The 18087-nt window shown below is 36.9% G+C and overlaps 1 protein-coding gene across 1 annotated transcript in view; it reads left to right on the top strand.

Moving 5' to 3' along the window:
• The window catches only part of PDE3B (phosphodiesterase 3B), an 87097-nt gene that overhangs the window by 2256 nt on the left and 66754 nt on the right, over positions 1–18087 (top strand). The gene's annotated exons all lie outside the window — the stretch shown is intronic.

An 18087-nucleotide genomic window follows, 5' to 3' on the forward strand; every position in this document is an offset into this window, starting at 1 on the left:
CAGCAGCAGTCGCTCTTTGCAGGAAAGGTTGAAATGCAAGTGTGCTGCAGCACGCTTCGGAAGTAATTCAATCAGTAAGTTTTTAAATTGTCCAGTGCAGACTGCGAAACGAACGATAAACATTGTAACAGCAATTAAGATACGTAGGGAGTATTGTGTTGTAACTTACTTTCTCTGCCCTGATCCCTTCTAGATAGCAAATGCTCTCTTTTTGTGTCATATTTGTCTGCAGTATAAAAAAAAAAAAACTCAGAAAATGCAATAACAGCTTTCATTAACCTCTCTAGATGATAAAAGATATTTGTTCTCATCCAACTTACTAAATGCTTCCTTTGATATGTAGCTCACTTCCTAAAAAAGTGTGTGTATATTTCAAGTTGAGGCATTTATTATTCTTTAAGTAACATCATAAATGTCAACCAGAACTAAATACATGGAATTTATTGGCAGTACTTAAATCATACGTGTTCATAATAAAATGCAACTGTTTGGTAGAGTTCCAGAATTTGATATCTTCATTATCACCAGAGGTGAACAGAAACAACAAAGAGATCTAAAGTTCTTTATTTTCCTAATAGTCTATTACACTTTACAATAAATATTTGTGCTTTGTTAGCCATGGTTTAAATTGGATTCACGGGTATATGTTCTATGCAGTATTTTATGAGTGGTTTTTATAAGGATAATACAGGCTAAATCCTCTGATCTCCTGTCTGACTTGGAGAGAGATCAGACATTGCAGAGCTGATAAAACGTCAACTGTTTGGGCTGGGGGTGGTGGCATGGGGTATAGCCTGTGACATTATTTGAATAAACACTGTACGGTCTTTATATTGCTTCCTTGAAACAGAAGAAAAATACACACTTAATGCTCCTCAGAGAGTGTTTGTTTTGTGAACTTTCTTGAAAGATTCATTGCATGTTTTGCAGATGTTTATACAACGTTGCAAAGCTTCTTTTTCAATATTAATATTTTAAGATAGTGAGCTTAATGAGCATTGTTTGGAAGATCAGTGCAGTACAAGGAATGTGTGGCAAGTCAACCATGCCAAGCATACTTTGGTGAATGACAGCTAAGTAACTATTGTGATGATATTTGATGTATTTTATCTAATTATTCATGCACATTGAACCCCTGCAAGCAGGGACACACGAGAACAAAAAAGGCAGATGTAGATTTTAGTTACCCTGGGGAAAAAGACAGAATGCTATCATTGACCTTAAGTTTCCACTTACTTGTTGATTTGAAATTATGGCTGATTCTTGTCTAGTTAAAACTATGAGAAAATAATTGTATTGGGTTGACTGTTTTTTTCTTTTTTTTTCTTCCCCCCCCCCCCCCCCCCACAAATAAGCTGAAGCTAACAATTGTCAGGGGGGAGCGGGAGTGGTCAGCAGCTCCACATATGTGCACCCAGCAGCGTGCACATGCTTGGAAGCAGGTGGAGCTGTCGCTGTTTTCCAGGATAGAGGTGGGAAGAGGCCCTGTGAGCATGATGCTGCAAGTGCTTTCTAATCTGAGCAGCGTGTTTGTCATATTCAGAGTATTGCTCTCTGTACTTGAACAGCTATGGCTACTATAACACTGAAAGGTTGTTAAAACTTGTTCTTACTTTTTATAGGAATGTCCATGCTTACTTAGCCACCAAAACCTACGAATTCATGGTGCATATGTTTTTTTCTGCAGTATGTGTGGCTAGTGATGTTGGTTGGTGAGTGGGGGAGAAGTCTTGAGTGGATTCTATCTTTAAAATTTCATACGAGTATACTTAAATGCCATTACCAAATATATAAATAGAAATACACATAGAACAGAAGAAAGCAATATGACTGAAATTAAGGCTAGAAATCATGCAAGTGCAGTGTCTTTTCTGACCTCTACTATATTAACAAGAAAAGTTCATGGAAATTCATATAATTTTAGCAGTACACAGGCTTTTTGAATCCTTACTTCAGTATTCTTCGACCTAGGGAAGAATTGCTTATTAGCAGTATGAGTGCAGTATGATTGCTATACAATATTTTGCATAGAAAATGTTTTGATTACATGTATTAATCAAATGCTAATGTCAGCTGTACCTGCTGGTATCAAAGGGATTATCTTCATTGGCTGATGAATACTTACCACTCCGTTGCTTAATTTTATTTATTTATTTTTTTTCCTGAAAGACAAATCAGGATTGGAAATCTCAAAGGTGTTTGTCAGATCTTTCTACATAATATTCGTCTTGAAAAATCCTGTAGTAAAGCATTATTTTTCTTTAACAAGCTGGTGAACGTGTATATGAGAGGGAATAACTATATTTAGGTTTTCTAAAATGTCCATTTTTTCTTGCAAAAGAATAGGCCTTCCTAATTATGCATAAGAGACGTGTGTCCAAAGCAGCCTGCAACTAGAGCTGACTTTTTTTCCCCCCTAACTCTCTGAGTAGGTTCAAACAAATAAAGAGGCTGAGATACTTCCTTGATAAAGACATTCATGTTGCATCCTTAATTAAGGAGGAGTTGTCTTGTAATTAGGCTGCTGAATTGACCACCACCTCCTGCCAGTTTCAATTTGTGGCTATCTTGTATATTTTATGCCTTATCTTAGGAAGGTAAGGACTTAATTTTAAGAATCTAAAGTGTTTATGTAACTTGAAATTAATGCAGTAACTTGAAATGAATGCTCCTTTATGTAGACAATTCATGTCTATTTCTTATTCTTATATTATATTTTGTCCCTAAGTACTGAGGCTATTAGCTTCCTAGTGGAGAAGCTATCCGTTGGTATGTATTTTACACTGTCTTAAAGTTATTAAATTCTGATACCACTTGCAGCCTTAGAAACCTGAACATTTTATTATTGGTTACACCCAATAATATGAACATAATATGAAATGGAGCTTTTTTTCATCGTACACAATTAGCCCTTTGCAACGTTCAGTAGTGGCTGCAGTGACCTCTGCCTAAAGTGCACCTGCCTGTGAGGATTTGTTTCTGTTGTTACCAGAATCTTTGTATCTGTGGGGTTTTTATCATCTGTTTTACGTGAAAAATCAACGTAGAAAGGGTGTGTTGAGCTGTGAATGTAATCAGTTTCAGTGGGAAGCAAGTGAGTGTTTGGAATATACAAAGAAAATGACTACATGGTGAAAGTGACTGTCTCAGGAAGCCGTTTTTGCATCTGTATTTTTGATAAGTAAGATTATTTCTGTTTAGTTCTCTCTGGCCTTGAAAAATCTTTTGTGCTTGGTGAAATGAGAAGACTGAGTGCAATTAAGAAGACTGACTGCTATTAAGAACTCTGTTAGCTAAGTCCATTATAAGCTGTTCTTTAGATACGCGAAACTTGATGGGAGTTTGTTTCTTGATGGGAGTAGTACACTAAAAAGGAGGGAAAGGTGTTTATAAGTTGTCGGTGTAGCAGAAGGGGTTAATTGTTTCTGCAGGTGTGACTTCCTGCAGAGAAGATGTAAAGAGAAAGGAAGGAAATCAAAGACAACTGCTGAGGAAATGATGGAGAAATTTGGAGGAAGTATTGCAGGTGGTATATTGCAGGAGTGACCAGAGTGCAAGTAGGAAAGAAGTGGAAGGAGCTGGAAGAGAAGTTTCCAAGAAGTGAGAGAGTTTCCATCTGTTGTCAGTACAGCTTTATCAGGAGTTCATAAAATAGACTCTTCTGAAAGTGAGTGAAACTTAAGGCTTGCAGAGGGAAGTTTTATCAGTTTTACTGAAACAACAGCTTAAATATGAAACCTTGCACAGGCGTTCTGGTATTAGTGTCTCTTTTAACCTTCATTATTGGTCATATTGTATTTTCCTGTGACTGGATTAAACCCTTTTAACAGGATGGGAACTAAACTAAAGGCTAAGAAAGGCATTCTTACACTGGACTCACTGTCCCCATCCTCAGCATGATTTTTGTTCCAGTGTGGCCTGAAATTAAAGGCTTATAAACACATTCTGGATCTCTGGGTCACTGCTTTTCCTAGTTTAATTTTATAGATGCAGTTATAAACTATATTGTTTTTTCTAAAACCTTTTTTCCTAGGTACTCTTGGGTGACACCTGTTTCCCAATTCAGGAATCTTGTTCCTTCTGTCTGGCAGATTCTCATAAAGGAATTCTGAGTCACTGGGTGCTCTAAGTTACTAACGTAAGAAATACAGGTTAAGAACAGGTATTGGTGAGTTTTCTAGTACTTTTGGTTCTTCAGAACAGCTTAAATCCTTTAATGGAAATTGCTTGTACAAATAATATTCTTCAACATTTGATTAGCCTCTCAGCTGGGCTTGTAGCTTTGGAAGCTTTTGAATATGTACTAGCTTCTTGTAAGCTTTCTCTGAGGCAGGTATTGATTTCTGTATTTCCAGGACATTGTTAGTACTTAATAAAATTCCGTGTCATACATGTAGTTTAATGACATTGACTCTTAAAAAAAAAAAAAAAAAAAGTATTTGAGAAGTCTGAAGTGATTGTCTTGATTGACATCTACAACAGCCTGCATTTCATCTGGTTTGCCATCTAAACATTGTAATGTGTAAACACACAGGTTCTTTGATATCCACTCCTGCAGTTCTGTAATCCTGTACATTATCAGTCCATCAGAATTATTCTCATTGCAGAGTCTGAACTTCAATTTCAGTTCATTTAGGCTGCGTTTTCGTAGATACGAGTGGTTACAGTCCCATGTGTGGGTAGCAAGGGAGGTAAACTGGTGTTAGAACCTGAAGGTGTGATGAGCACCTGGGGGAAGTTTAATTCCTGCTGTGCCTGTGAAACACACTGCCCTGATGAATGGGCTCTGACTGGAAGACGTAAAGGCACGTGAGCAGTTTTCCTCTTGAGTTGCTGGACCTGTGAGATGCAGGCTTTAGTCACCCAGGGAAAGCTGAACATTGATCTGCATTATACTGCTCCCTCTGAGATGGTACATACAGAAATGCACTGAAACAGAGGTACGTCTACTGTGAGATGCTGGTTACAGCCTGGGGTAAGCAAGCGCATGCATTCATCAGTTGAGGGGCTTTGCTCAGTATATCAGTCAGTATAGGATAGAGCAGTATCTTTCATATCTTAATTAGAAAACACAGACAGCTTTGTGGTATTGACCCCACATTTGTCCTATTTTTGTCCTTTTTTTCAACCTGCTGTTTTTTTTTGGGGGGGCAACATACCATTCATATGGGGGTTACTGAAGTGTTCTTGGAAAGCAAATTTCAAATGGAAGAAGTAGAATTACAATGAGGGAACTTCAATTGGTTATGCACATAGATGTTTATTGGCATCTTCTAGTTTTTTGTTTTTTTTTTTTTAATTTTTTTAGTAATAAAAAGCTAAGCAATGTTAATTAGGATCTTTCCAATGAATTAAAGAAATGTAGCCTGTCTAGATGAAGTTAAGATGAGTGATTACCATGATGTGAATAAGAAATAACAACGTTGTGCTGTTATAGCAAAGCATAGTTGAAAGTATTTTGAAGACAGCCATCTGTTCACTTATTTTATGTAGTTATAGGAAAATATTAATTAGAGTCTATCTTGGAGTTACTTGCTATTCTTTTATTCATTACGGCAGACTGCTTCCTTGCTGTGGTAATACTGGAAATCTGTTTTTTCCTTCTATTTGGAGTTTCTGGTGAACAAATTTACTTGAGAAGGTTTTGGAACAGCTGTTGTGTTAATGACCAATGTTCATGTTGGTTTTAATTTTATTTATGTCTCATGACTAGCAGCACTTCTGTTCAATGAAAAAATTTTTGAAGAAGCTTGAAAATAACAGGTTTGCACATGACTTTATGATGTCGGGGAGGAAATAAGACACGAGTAGATGAGCAGAGGCAGACACTGGCTATTGATTTTAAGGTTAGCTGATGTTTTCAGACCCTCTGAGACAATGGTCATCGCATCAAAGACATCTGCAAAATGTTCTGAAGAAAACAGCACTTCAGCCTGTGTGAAGGATAAAGATTTTTATTGAGAGTAAAAATCAAAACTAAGATGCTGAAGTCGAACAGTCTTGGTAAAACCAAGTAAAACTGTGTTTACATATGAAGTGTAACATTGTTAAGATTATTAAGGATAAAAAATTCAGGACAAATTAATTTGGAATTTAGTGTTATATCTGAAAACAATAAATTGATACCTTGTTTGAATTCGTGTTCAGGAAAGACTCATACAGCTTTGGAAAAGATGCAGACAGTGTTTCATATAATAAAGAGATGCAATTTCAGAACTAATAGCAAGTCAATGTAACTTCAGTAATGCACGTATCACAGTTCTCCATGAAGGTGTCATTTTTCTAGTATGAGCCTAGCTAATGTTAAAATTTAATTGCTAAAGATTCATAAGTCTTCCATACTTGCCTTAACATTTGTTCAGTTAGGAAGCTCTCTAGAGTCTGCACAGAGCACATTAGCTTTCAAATGGAAAAGAACATGTGTTTAACAGTGTTTAAGGAATGAGATTACAGTTCTCACTTGTTAAAAATTCACAGGGTTTAATGTAATTTATAACTTCAGCTCTAGTTGTAGGTGTTAACAACCTCAAATGAATGCATTCTTAAAGCTATGTTCCTTCCTCCTACCTGATGATGGACAGGTTTGGTGTGCATTCAAAAGGTTCATCTTTGTTTTAAATTAACTTGGCCTTGAAAGTACAAGAAAAATAATATCCCAGAAGGTATAGTACATATAGTTCAATAGTAAATTGCTTACTTGCTTGTCTGTTTTCTCCGTAATTCAATTTTTCCTTACCATTCCCTGTCCTTAGCTGTTCCTAATTTTGCAATCGTTTTAATACCTCTTCTCACCAGTGTGTTCTCTTTCTGCACATTACAAGACTGATAACTTAACTTTATCCAAAATCACAGGTGTCTTTCAGCAAAGACATACAAATGTCCTGACTGGAAACATTTTCACTTTTTTTTTTAAGAAACCTTTCAAGCTAATTATTAGGAAAAAAAAAAAAAGCAGAATGTTTGGTAACACAATTAATTAAACAGAAAAAATAAGTATTTATTTGAATTTACAGCATAAAAATGTTTCTAGAATCCCTTACATGAATACTATATAAATGTGTATGAATGAAAAAATGACAAATAAGTAGACTGCATTTGAAAAGGCGTGTATATTTCTTTCTGATATACTCATACAGACCATATCCTTTATCTTGATCGTCTGCAGTATTGTGAAGTTCTTTTTTTTCATTTTGTTCCTTTAGTTCTCTAAGTTACAAGCAAGGTGTTCACTCACCTGCTTCATTTTCTATAAACATAACTGCAATTCTCTTTGTGAAATGTGAGCTGTTAATATGTAGATTTCTGTAGCTGGGAGCTTATTCTTTGCTACTCAGAGAGAGTCTGTACCTCTTCAGTAGTTGCAAAGCTGCAAATAATCCTCCATTTATTTTTTTGGATAGATGGGACAGGTTTTCTAAGTTTTCTTTGGAGAGCACCAAGCATTTAACCATCTTGCTTATGGTTTGCCTCTTTCCTAGTGTAAGCAAGCAAAGAGAGCAGTATTGGATTGGGTGCTGTTGCAAGGGTAGCTAACTGACAGGTAAGGAATTGTGCCTCAGAAAATATTTACTGAACATCTTACTCTCTTCAGTTCACCTCCACTCAAAAACAAAGGTAAAGAATTAGAGGATTTGTATCCTTCAAAATTCTTACAGCTCTCAAACGGTGCAGGAAGGAAGCTTTGCCTGATCTTTTTGATACTGAATTTCATATGTGAATTTGAGGTGTTAAATTCTGATTACAGTTTGGGTTGTAACAGGATCAGGAGGAGCAGAGAAATATTTTCTGTCCTGAGTCTTGAATTCCATTTGCCTCCACAGGGCAACCAAATTAAGCTGAACTTTTGCAGAACTTATTTTTAAAAGAGATTCTGAACTGTATTTCCAGTTTCTCAGTAATACTTCAGCTCAGCATTTCTGCTAGACTCCCAGCTGTGTCCCGGGTCTGTCTTTTTCTTCCCATCAGCTCTGCTTCGCTGTTTGAGATGTTCTGCAGTGGTATCCCTGCCGATTTCAGGAAGAGTTATAAGCTGAGAAAAGCCAGAGTCAAGAAGAACTGTGAGTTCCCTGGATCTGTCTTGTCACAGATGTCATTTGGGAGGTTATCCAGCTCAGTGGACAGAGCTGTATTTCTTCTTTTGTCACGGGCAAAGTATGGCTGGAGGCAGAGCTGGAGAAAATGTATCTGATGGTGGTACCTCCTGTAGCTTGTGGATTGTTACGAAGCATGGAACAGTTCTGCCTGTTGCAAAATGCACTGGATCATTAGTAATTGGATAGACTTCCAAGGCTATCTGAAGGCTCACAGAGGCTAACCCTCTCCGCAGGATGGCTGTGTTATACATCAATGACATAACTGAAATGGTGAGGTCACTTGGTGCCTATTCAGATATGAGCCATGCTTTGTGCCTTCTGAAAGACCTCGTCTGTGGATGTTCCTCTGGTTCTAATCCAGAGAGCTAAAAACTCATTTTATCAAAGACATCCGATACAACCATTATGTTAGTTTTGTAAAAACCTTCCTGAGCTTTGAGTCCCATAACCTAAGGCCACCAAGTGCCATTAGAAATATACTTTGAAGAACTAACAGAAGAAAATTGCTATCAACAGTTCTCAGTTTGGATATGAGATTTTTCTCAGGGCTCTCTGATCTCTTGTTGAATAGGGGTGAGAATCCTTTGGATCCCAGGAACCAAACAACGCAGCAAAGTTAGTCTCCCTGGTTTCTGCTGGCTTGTTGTTTCTCCATTCAATTGAAGAAAAATGCTTATTGGTGACGAAAATGTTTCTTTCCTTGTCATATTTTTTCTTCTGCTTTCCTATCTGCTATACTGGTGCTGAGACAACAGAGCAAAGAGGAATGCAGGTGTGTGGGAAGAAACTTAGAAGTGATGCAGTGGGAAACTATACTAGTAAGGTAGAAAAGCCTGCTGGCTGAAACATCTCTGGTCAGAGCAAAATGTCACTGGGAGGCTAACAAGTAGTTAATTGCTAACTAAGCCTCAGCATTGATTATATCGTGTAAACATGGTGGCCCTTTTTGTTTCTGCTTCTCCAGATAAGTGTGGTTGCCAGTGCATGCCAGCATACCGCTCTTCAGAGCCCTATGTCAGGACAGTCAGTTGTCTGTGCACCTGGGCTTCTTGCCCTAGTGCTTTATTTTTCTAATATGGATAAATTGTGATAGGAGATGTGAGCAAGAAGGCCTCCTGAGGAACTGGAGAATCTAATGAATTTGAAAGGTTGAGATTATTTCCTGTTGTTGGAAAGCCAGGACTATTTTGGAGTTCCTTTCAGAGTAGTTCTAGCTTGGTGTGAACCCGGCCTTTTTGAAAAAAAATCAATAGACAGTCACTAGCTTGGTCTCTCCTTGCACCTTGACATTTCTGATACCTAGTTCTCTTTTAGTGGTCAGGAAGCTGCTGTGACAGGTCGTTCTTGTGGCTGTCATCTGTCTGTTTCAAAATGCTTCAGGGGATTTCCCACTTAAAAATGCTTTGAGTACATCAATCAGTGAAGGCGGGAGGCTTTTTTTTTTTTTTATCAGTAAATTTCACATGCATTTTGCCTTTATGAAGCATTGCTTACAGTTTTTTTAAAAAAAATAAAAATAAAAAATGACTTGATCTTTCCTTTTTGATTTCTTTGTGCTGCATGTTTATTCCAGAGTACAGAAAAACAGTTAAGTCTGACACCAGATAAGCACCACTGTCAGCACGCAACAGCTCTGTGCTAGAAATAGTTTGTTGCATGTTTATTTGTGCCCTGAAGTGGCCAAATTCAAATTCGCATTTAAAAATAAACCCTCAAATTATCTAAATTGTCTTGTGCAACATGTTGTCAGACAGGCCAGTGCTTGTGCTTTTTGATTAACATCTTAGATTTTATTATTTTTATTTGCTCTAGGATCTGCAGTTCCTCTGGAAGATAGCTCATTGATGATGAGGCCAATGCCCTCTGCACTTTTTGTTAAATTAAAATGCTATTTTTCTTTTCCTGTGTGTATACAGTTACCGTTTCTTTGGTACGTTTTTAAAGCACGTTCCTGACTGATATATGAATACACATCTATTTTAAGCAAATGAGAAGTAAATTTGATATTTGTATCTAACGTGTTTTTGGTGTTGTGTAAATTCTGGAGTTAGAAAATTAAAATCAGAGGCACAAATAATTTTGATATTTTAAGTAAAATCTGCAGGTACTTAAACTTCTGTACATCTAGTTTGTAGCAGAGGCTTTCAGTAGTTTTCCTGCGTTTTTGTTTTAAGTGCAAATAACTTTATTTTTTAAGTTTTAGATGGTTTCTTTTTCGTGTTCTCCTCCTCAATTAAAAAGAAAATGCAGCATGGACAGTTGTTGCCAAGGTGTGATACAGTTAAAAACATGTTCGTAAAAGGTTGCTGTGAGGGCTGATTTCCAGATCCGATAGGTTAGCTGTTGAGATGCTAGTTAAGGGTTAAGCTCGGCGTGTTTGGCTGGCTGCTGAGTGAAACAGGATGCAGTGACTACATTGTCAGACTGCTGGTGTGAGTGCAAACAGATGAGGAAATGCTGGATCAGGCACTTCAGCAACTTGGGCTGTAACCGAGGAAACCGCTTGCGTCATACTTGCCAGCAATTAGCTTACAGTTCTTTTCTTTTTGATAGTGTTGCAAGCTGAACTCAACTGTTACAAAGGAAAAGACTGGCTTCATCTCCAACTGTTAGGTTGCGGCTGAGGCCACGGTGCTCATAAAAATTTGCAAGCGTAACTTAGGGTAATGTGAAATTATCAAAACTCTCCAGCTCACCTCTGCAAAGAACATTGCAGTTGTGCTTGGTTCTGAAAGACGTGCAGTCATTTTTTTTCTTGTTTGTGAGAAAGTGATCGTTCCTAGCTACCAAAATGAAGTACTGTGCAAGGCTCACCGGTGCCTCTGATTATCCCCACCATTTCTAGCACTTACACTGAAGTATTCTTGTGTGTGCTGCAATGTTACATATTAAAAATTAATTTTCAAAGTAGGTGCTACCTGAGGTTTAACCTCTGAAGTAAGGGATTCTCTTCTGAAATCCTGCTTTTTCTTTGTTGATTAAAATTCAGCAACTTTTAGTGGTGTTTAAAGCAGTGGGTGCTTTGTCTCAGAAAATCAGCGTTTCTTTTGCATTTCACTTACAAACTGAACAAGTTCACAGCTACTGATTTAACACTAATGTATGTTTTTAATATGAATATTCCCTTACTGGCTAGCTATGGATAGTTACTTTTTAGAGGAAAATCACATAGTGAGTATACTAAGCCAAGAGTGCTTGGTCACTGTCTTTACCTTTGTTGCTGTTGCTTTTTGTTACTTGAATAAACTTAGATGTTAGCAAACGACTGCTGTAGTACATAGTTGCAGGCTGAACCTGTTAAAATGTCAAGGTTAGTACACAATACACATGTTCCTGTGTTTGTATGAAGGTTAAAAAGTTAGTATCTTTTAAATGTTTGAGCACTAGGATTTTCATTTATTTTTTTTTTTTTTGAAATAAGCTGTTCCTATTAAAAAAAATAAACAAAAAACGCAACTTGTTGAAAAATAACATTGGCAGATCATCAGTGAAGGCTGTGTCAGTATTTGAAGTGTAAACTCAAACCTATTTAAACAAACAAACAAACAAACTTGAATGCAAGGCACGGAAAGACTACCACGGGTATCTGTGGTTCTGTGCCTTTGCGATAGATAAACTTGGCTGTGAGAGCCTAGCAGCCCATATTTGGGGGGGAACGGGATGGGACATTTTTCACACTGAATGCAAGTGCCATTTGTATTTAGCTGGCCGTTCGTATTGCATTCCAAATGGAGACCACAGCCTGCCTTGCCAGGGATCGCTCCTTATTCTCTCTTCTTCATTGTTATTATTTTAAAATAAATATAAGATTTGAGTGGGTGGAGGTGTTTAAAGCACTGAGATGTCATTCTAAATGAAGACCAACTGTTTCTGCTGTCCATTAAAAATCACTTGGCTGACTTCTCCAGCCTTACTAACACATGTCATTGCATGTGGTCGCTGCTTTGTATTTCCTTTATGTGGTGTGCTTTCACTTTAGCTCAACTGCAAGTTAGGAAGTTTTTCCATTGGAGTTAGTACTGGGATTTAAATCTAGATGGCTAATAAATGGTTAATGTAGGTGCTAATAAAAACAGTGTCTGGAAGTCTGAAATTTATGTGAATTTTGTCCCTAACTCTATTTATTGCTTCAATTCCTGACAGTAAAATGGAAATTACAGTGTCGACAGATCACAGTTGGTTCTGTGATTGTATGCTTTGTAACTTTGCCATTTATTTAGGTGAATGCCTGCAAATTATGCAATACATCACACATATTGGATATTGTGCCTTATCCTCATTTAGTATTTTTGCCTCTTAAGCCTTGTCAGTCTTTTTAAGTGAAGATTCTCATCCCTGTTTTTCTGCACAACTTCTAATACTCTTTAATTATTTGAATTTAATTGTCATTCTAGTACTTCCTAGTTATTTTCAAAATGCTTATATGAGCTGACAATATTCAGTTGTTGCTTCCTGAGTTTCATATTCTCAGCCAGACTGTTTGGCATACAAGCATGTTTCAAAAAATAAGTCTGCAATAACAGATGCAACAGCGGTAGGAGTAGGACACTCTTTGGTATGTAGTCTTGCAGGCCTTATAGTAAGGGACCATGTTTTTCCAGCAAAGTCTGTGAAGTTCCATATGATTCACAGGAAAATATTTGTTTTGTATATGTTGTGGTCTCCTGACTTGATAAGTCAACTCATCTCATACTGTATGTTCTGCAGCTTTTAGAACCAGACACATAGGGGGGTGCTACGAAAGAAAAGGCTCGCTTCCATCTTCTTGTGATCGTGAGGCAAGCAAATCCATAACCAGTTTTTTGAAACTCTTACACTATGCAGTAGTTTGTAGAAAATCCACTGAAAATGCCAAGGAGATGGCTGCTAGTCCATTATTTCTTTATGTATGTAGCTAAAATGGCTAGCTGTCAGATCACCTAGAGTAGAGAGTTCTGTGTGTCAGGAATATTGTCCTGCTTTTCAGAGCAATACAAAGGGGTTTTTCTTCATTTTGTTTTCTGATACAACAGTTATGTTCTTAAATGATCATTAGAATCACGTAAGATTATTATTATTTTAATATTGTTATTCCCATTGTCTAATTTGAATAGATTTCTTTCAGGCCTTTTTGTTTTCAATCCATCTGTGCCAGTTACACAGCCTTGTCTCAATGCAGTGATGTAGAACTACTACTCTTCATCAGCTCCTTTTTCCCAATTTTCCAATGTTAAAATATCCTTGCTTCCTCTGAATAGGAAGTTTCTCTGCAGCTCCACCCCTAGGAAATCCCAAATTCATCGTGCATTAAACCTGTTAGTGGGCTACTTTTTTTTCTTTTTCCTTAGGGTGAAACCTAGGGGGAAATAAAGGGAAACATGTCTTTGGCATCTCTGGAAAAAAAAAAAAAATCCTGGCATGTCACAAGATTTCCTTTCCTATTTTGTGATTTTCAACGTTTATTTATTGTCTGTGTCCAAGTAACTCTTTCCCAATTTCTTCAGTGTCAGGCTTCACCTCAATCTGTTTTGTATCCATGTAGAATTTGAGTCCTTAATTCACCAATATAACTTATCAGTTGACTAAAATGCTGTGGATCAAGGAGCTTGTTTCTCATTCTTGTTGCCTTAGATGACAGTTTCAGGTGGTCTTTCTCAGATTTCATATCCCACCAATCTTTTCCTGGGATACTAATTTTATTTAAATAAATAAACAAACCTGATTTAAAATGCTGTTCTTGGTGTACGGCAGCTGTTTAGAGGAAATGTTTACTAAGGATGTACTTTGGAGGCAGGGATATCAATGGCTTTTAAAGACAGGTAATATCACTAACCGTCCCATACCTTTTGCATTTGTCTCTGTTATCTCCTTTCAGCAAGCCTTCTTCATTGTTTTTTTTTCACACTTTGATTTTATTTTTTTATTTCCCTTTGCCTCTTTTCTGCTGATAACACCACCAGCAGAATTAACTAAACTGTAAGGTTCAACAACAGCTTGTTGTCTGGGAGGTACAATTGCAGTGCAAGTTGTAACCAAAATCTTGAACTCTGGTGTTAGAACATCTTAGCATAATATATGTATATACATATATTATGCTAAGAACTACATTAAATTGATATAAATCTTTACATAGCCGTTAAATATATATATATATATATATATACATATATATATATACACACACACACACCTTTAGACGTATCCTTTCTAATCTGAACATCCCTACTCAACTGTTGCAATTGCCTGAGTGCTTCCTAGTGATTCCACTGCTGGGAGTGCTCCTTCCCAGCGCTGTCTGCTTATTCCTGCCCTGGCCCCATCCCCCTCCGTGCTGACACAAGCATTCATGAGACTACGCAGTGAACTAAATTGGGGAACTAATCCATGTTAAAACTAATCAGTTCTTTTTGTAGTTCGTTGCCATGTGTCTGCGTGAATGCTTTTGCTGCATAAGGAGGGAGTGACACGGGTTGGGAACGAGCAGCTGGGGGAGGGCAGGGCTGCTCCTTTATTGTGGCAATGCCAAGTCATGCTGATTTAAGGCAACTAATGGCAACGCAGTGTAAAGAATGGATGTGTTAGAACTTCCCACCAAATAATTCAAAATAGCATCCTCTCACCCCAAAAAACTTCTGTGTGTTTTCTGTGTCTTGATTGAACTCCATGTTTTGCATTTTTCTGCTTGAAGTGAAAGGAACAGGAAGCTTCAGTATTGGAGAGCTGGAATATGCCTAACAGGTACTTAAAATGTAAGATATTAAGCAACTGCTGTCATGTGTGGTACCAGGTTTGCCATATATAAAATATACATGAAGTCCCTGAATGGGAAGGTGTAATTTAGGTATCTAAGTAGCCTTGTATTTGAAGTGAGGCAGAGGGTTCATTTGGAAAACAATTTAGGATTGTGTGGTAACAGACAAACATACCACATTCGCAGGTGAGAACAGAACTAATTGGTAAAGGACGCATGTGAAGCCAGATTCTGTCTCATACCTGGGTATTTGGCTCTCATTTATAACAGTGTTTTAATGTTAAGTTTACGTGAAAAGCCTTTGTTATTTTCAGAGTGAAGTAAAATAACATAAAACTGTTAAAGCACGATTTTGGGTCACCTTATGAGTCTTGTACTCAGCAATTCATCGTGCTTCCATCTACAGGGCTAAATATGTAATATGGTAATGGAAAAAGGCTATTATCTTAGAATGTAGAAGTCCTGTCATGCTGAGTCAGGAAGTATGGCTCTCCCTCTTTGATGCTCTTAGGTGCTTTGATAATTTTTCTGCCTGCTTTTGTGAGTACTTTAAGTTTCAAATAAAGTAAATTGCTACAGTAAGAAAGTTTCAGTCTGGCTCTTTGCAGTAACCTTCCTTGGCTCTTACTTCTCATGTTGCCAAAAATTGACAATTATGATAGCAAGAAAAGGGAAATTGTGATTAAAATAACCATTTCTTATCATTAGTTCAAGCTCAAACTGAACTTCATGGGGCAAACAGGTCCCATAACTTCATTCCTGCCAGCTTCAGAGATCTATCAGGTTTATAATTTTCTGTAATACAGAATTGTGCAGTCCACTCATGTGTCACTGATTATTTTCATAATAACTCAGTCTGTTATTTTCATGTTATAGAGATCTTTGCTTATATGTTCTTTTCCACCATCCCAGTAAAATCACCCAAGTGAAAGGCATTAGCCATTGCCCTCAGTATTCATTGCTGGAGGGCTTAGGGATGGAGAAATGGAAGCAGGTGCACCACACTTCTGACTTCAGCTTTTGAATAATTCATCTGTTGGGGAGTATACGCAAATGGCTTCAGTTAGCTACTTCTGTTGTGATGTTTTGGAGGTTGTTTTCTACCTCGTGCTCGAGGTTTGAGTTCAAAGAGAAACTCTCGTGAAAGTACTTGCGCTCCTGCCACTTGGAAAAATTTTAGTTCTACATCTTTATGAAATCCAAAACAGCAGATCTTTCATTGTGCAACTAATAATGTTTTTCTAATACAAGGACAGTGTCCTCTGATCACCTAATTGAGGTCTGTCGTGTCCTCCCTCTCTCCCCCCCCAAATACTAAGGAAGATAAAGTAGACATTTGCGTTTAAATTCACATTTTTTAAACCCAAAGCATCAACAACATTATTGATTGTATCAATGTTTGTCAAAGATTAGACCCAGAAGTGAGAGGAAACAGAAAGAAACAATAAACTGGAGAGAAAACTTTAATCATATAAAGAAGAAATGTAATTATAACCAAAAGAAGCATAAAGCTTAAAAGTGAACTAAATCAAAACTTGATTAAATACAACAATACTTTATGTTGAAAGAACAAGTTAAAGCCTGATCAGCCTGATGATTCTTTATATTTTTTGATTTTCCATGCCAATTATTCCTAGCCAGAAGGTGGAGTTAGAACACTTTTTTGATTAGGTAAAAATAAGGATTTTGCAGTTCTTAGTGCTTTATCTATTTTGTGAGCAACAGTACAAGACAATCTGTTCTGAACAATGTTGTGTGAAGTATGCAGTGTCCAGGTTCTTCTGTCACCGGAATTCCCTGAATGTGGTCTGTAAGATTTTTTTAAATAGTATGGCCAGCTGGCAGAAATATGCTGGACTTAGAAGCAAAGGCTTCTAAACTGAAAACATTATTAGAAAAATATTGCAAGTAATAGTTGAGAGAAATCATTCAGGGAGTGAGAGTTGGGCAACGACTTCTGAAGAGTGTAAGAGTGTCCCTTAGCAGTCAGACATTATAATGACTACACGAAAGGATAACGGACCTACACCATTTTAAGAAAAGGGGTACAGTTTGTGATAGTTTCATAAAATCTTTATCTAATGCTGCTAACAGTACAAATGAGACAATTTACAGCATACTGTGAAACCTGCTGAGGAAATTGGGTGGATGTTTTGCATTGAATTATATTCTGCCATTAATCTTTTTTGACTAATTGAACATTTGGAAAAGGAGCCTATAATGCTCAGGTATTTTGCCAATGCTCCTTTTTGTGTCTGATGAGCTGTCAGAAGCTGTAAGTTTTGTGAAATTTAGTCGATGTTTTCTGCAATTGGTCAACGCTGACAGGGATCCAAACCAAGGTCAAACAAGGTAATTTTAATCTGATTTCCCTGCCTTGTTTTCTAGCCTGCACCATCTGGGAGTCTCCACTGAAAAAACTCTTTTCCCTTGTATGTTAATGTCTTTGTTCTCCATGCAAATGTACTGTGTGTTGATTTGATTAATTCATTAGTCCCGTGTGGGTTGAGGAAAATTCAGGATTACTGAATTCAGGATGATCTTTTATATATAGATCAGAAACATCAAACAGAAGCAATTCCAGAGTCTCTTACGTATTTTATTGTATTGGTATTGAATACAGCTTGATTGACAATAAAGTTACAGAGGGTTATAGATCGTGTTGCTAAACAAAAACCTCATCCACAAGCTGTAATGGATTTGTATTTATTAGACTTGATTGTATAAAATGTAACTTTGCTGTGCAAGTGTCCTGAGAAAAGAAGGAGTACAAGGTTCTTATTTCACCAAAACGCTTAAAGATAGCATTCCTGGTAGATAATATTTTGTCAGAAAAATTATAAATATTCAAAATGTTTTAAATTTTCAATAGGGAAACTAGGAATATTGAGATTATCGTGAATACTGTGTATTGAGTGGATGTGGATTTTTTTTCCACTTTATAACTTTTTTTTTTTTTAAAGATGTATAGCTTTTTGGTTTTATTTGATTGAAAGATTACTGCATTGTGCTAGGTACTCAGTAATGACTCTTTTTTCAAGTAAATCCATGTACCCTTAATTCTAAAATTTATAGGTGTTAGACACTTTTTTACTTTTATTAAAACATTTTGCTTTTCCCACTCAGTTTTCAAATCTGTATGTTTAATGACTAACCTGGTATGGTGTACCTAAATACAGTAAAATGTCCCATATGTTCACACTGAAGTCTCATAACTTCAAAACAGCTACACAACCTTTTTATGTTAGGAAAACTATTGTCAGT

The sequence above is a fragment of the Aythya ferina genome (genome assembly GCF_964211825.1).
Source record: "Aythya ferina genome assembly, chromosome: 5".
Classification (NCBI taxonomy): domain Eukaryota; kingdom Metazoa; phylum Chordata; class Aves; order Anseriformes; family Anatidae; genus Aythya; species Aythya ferina.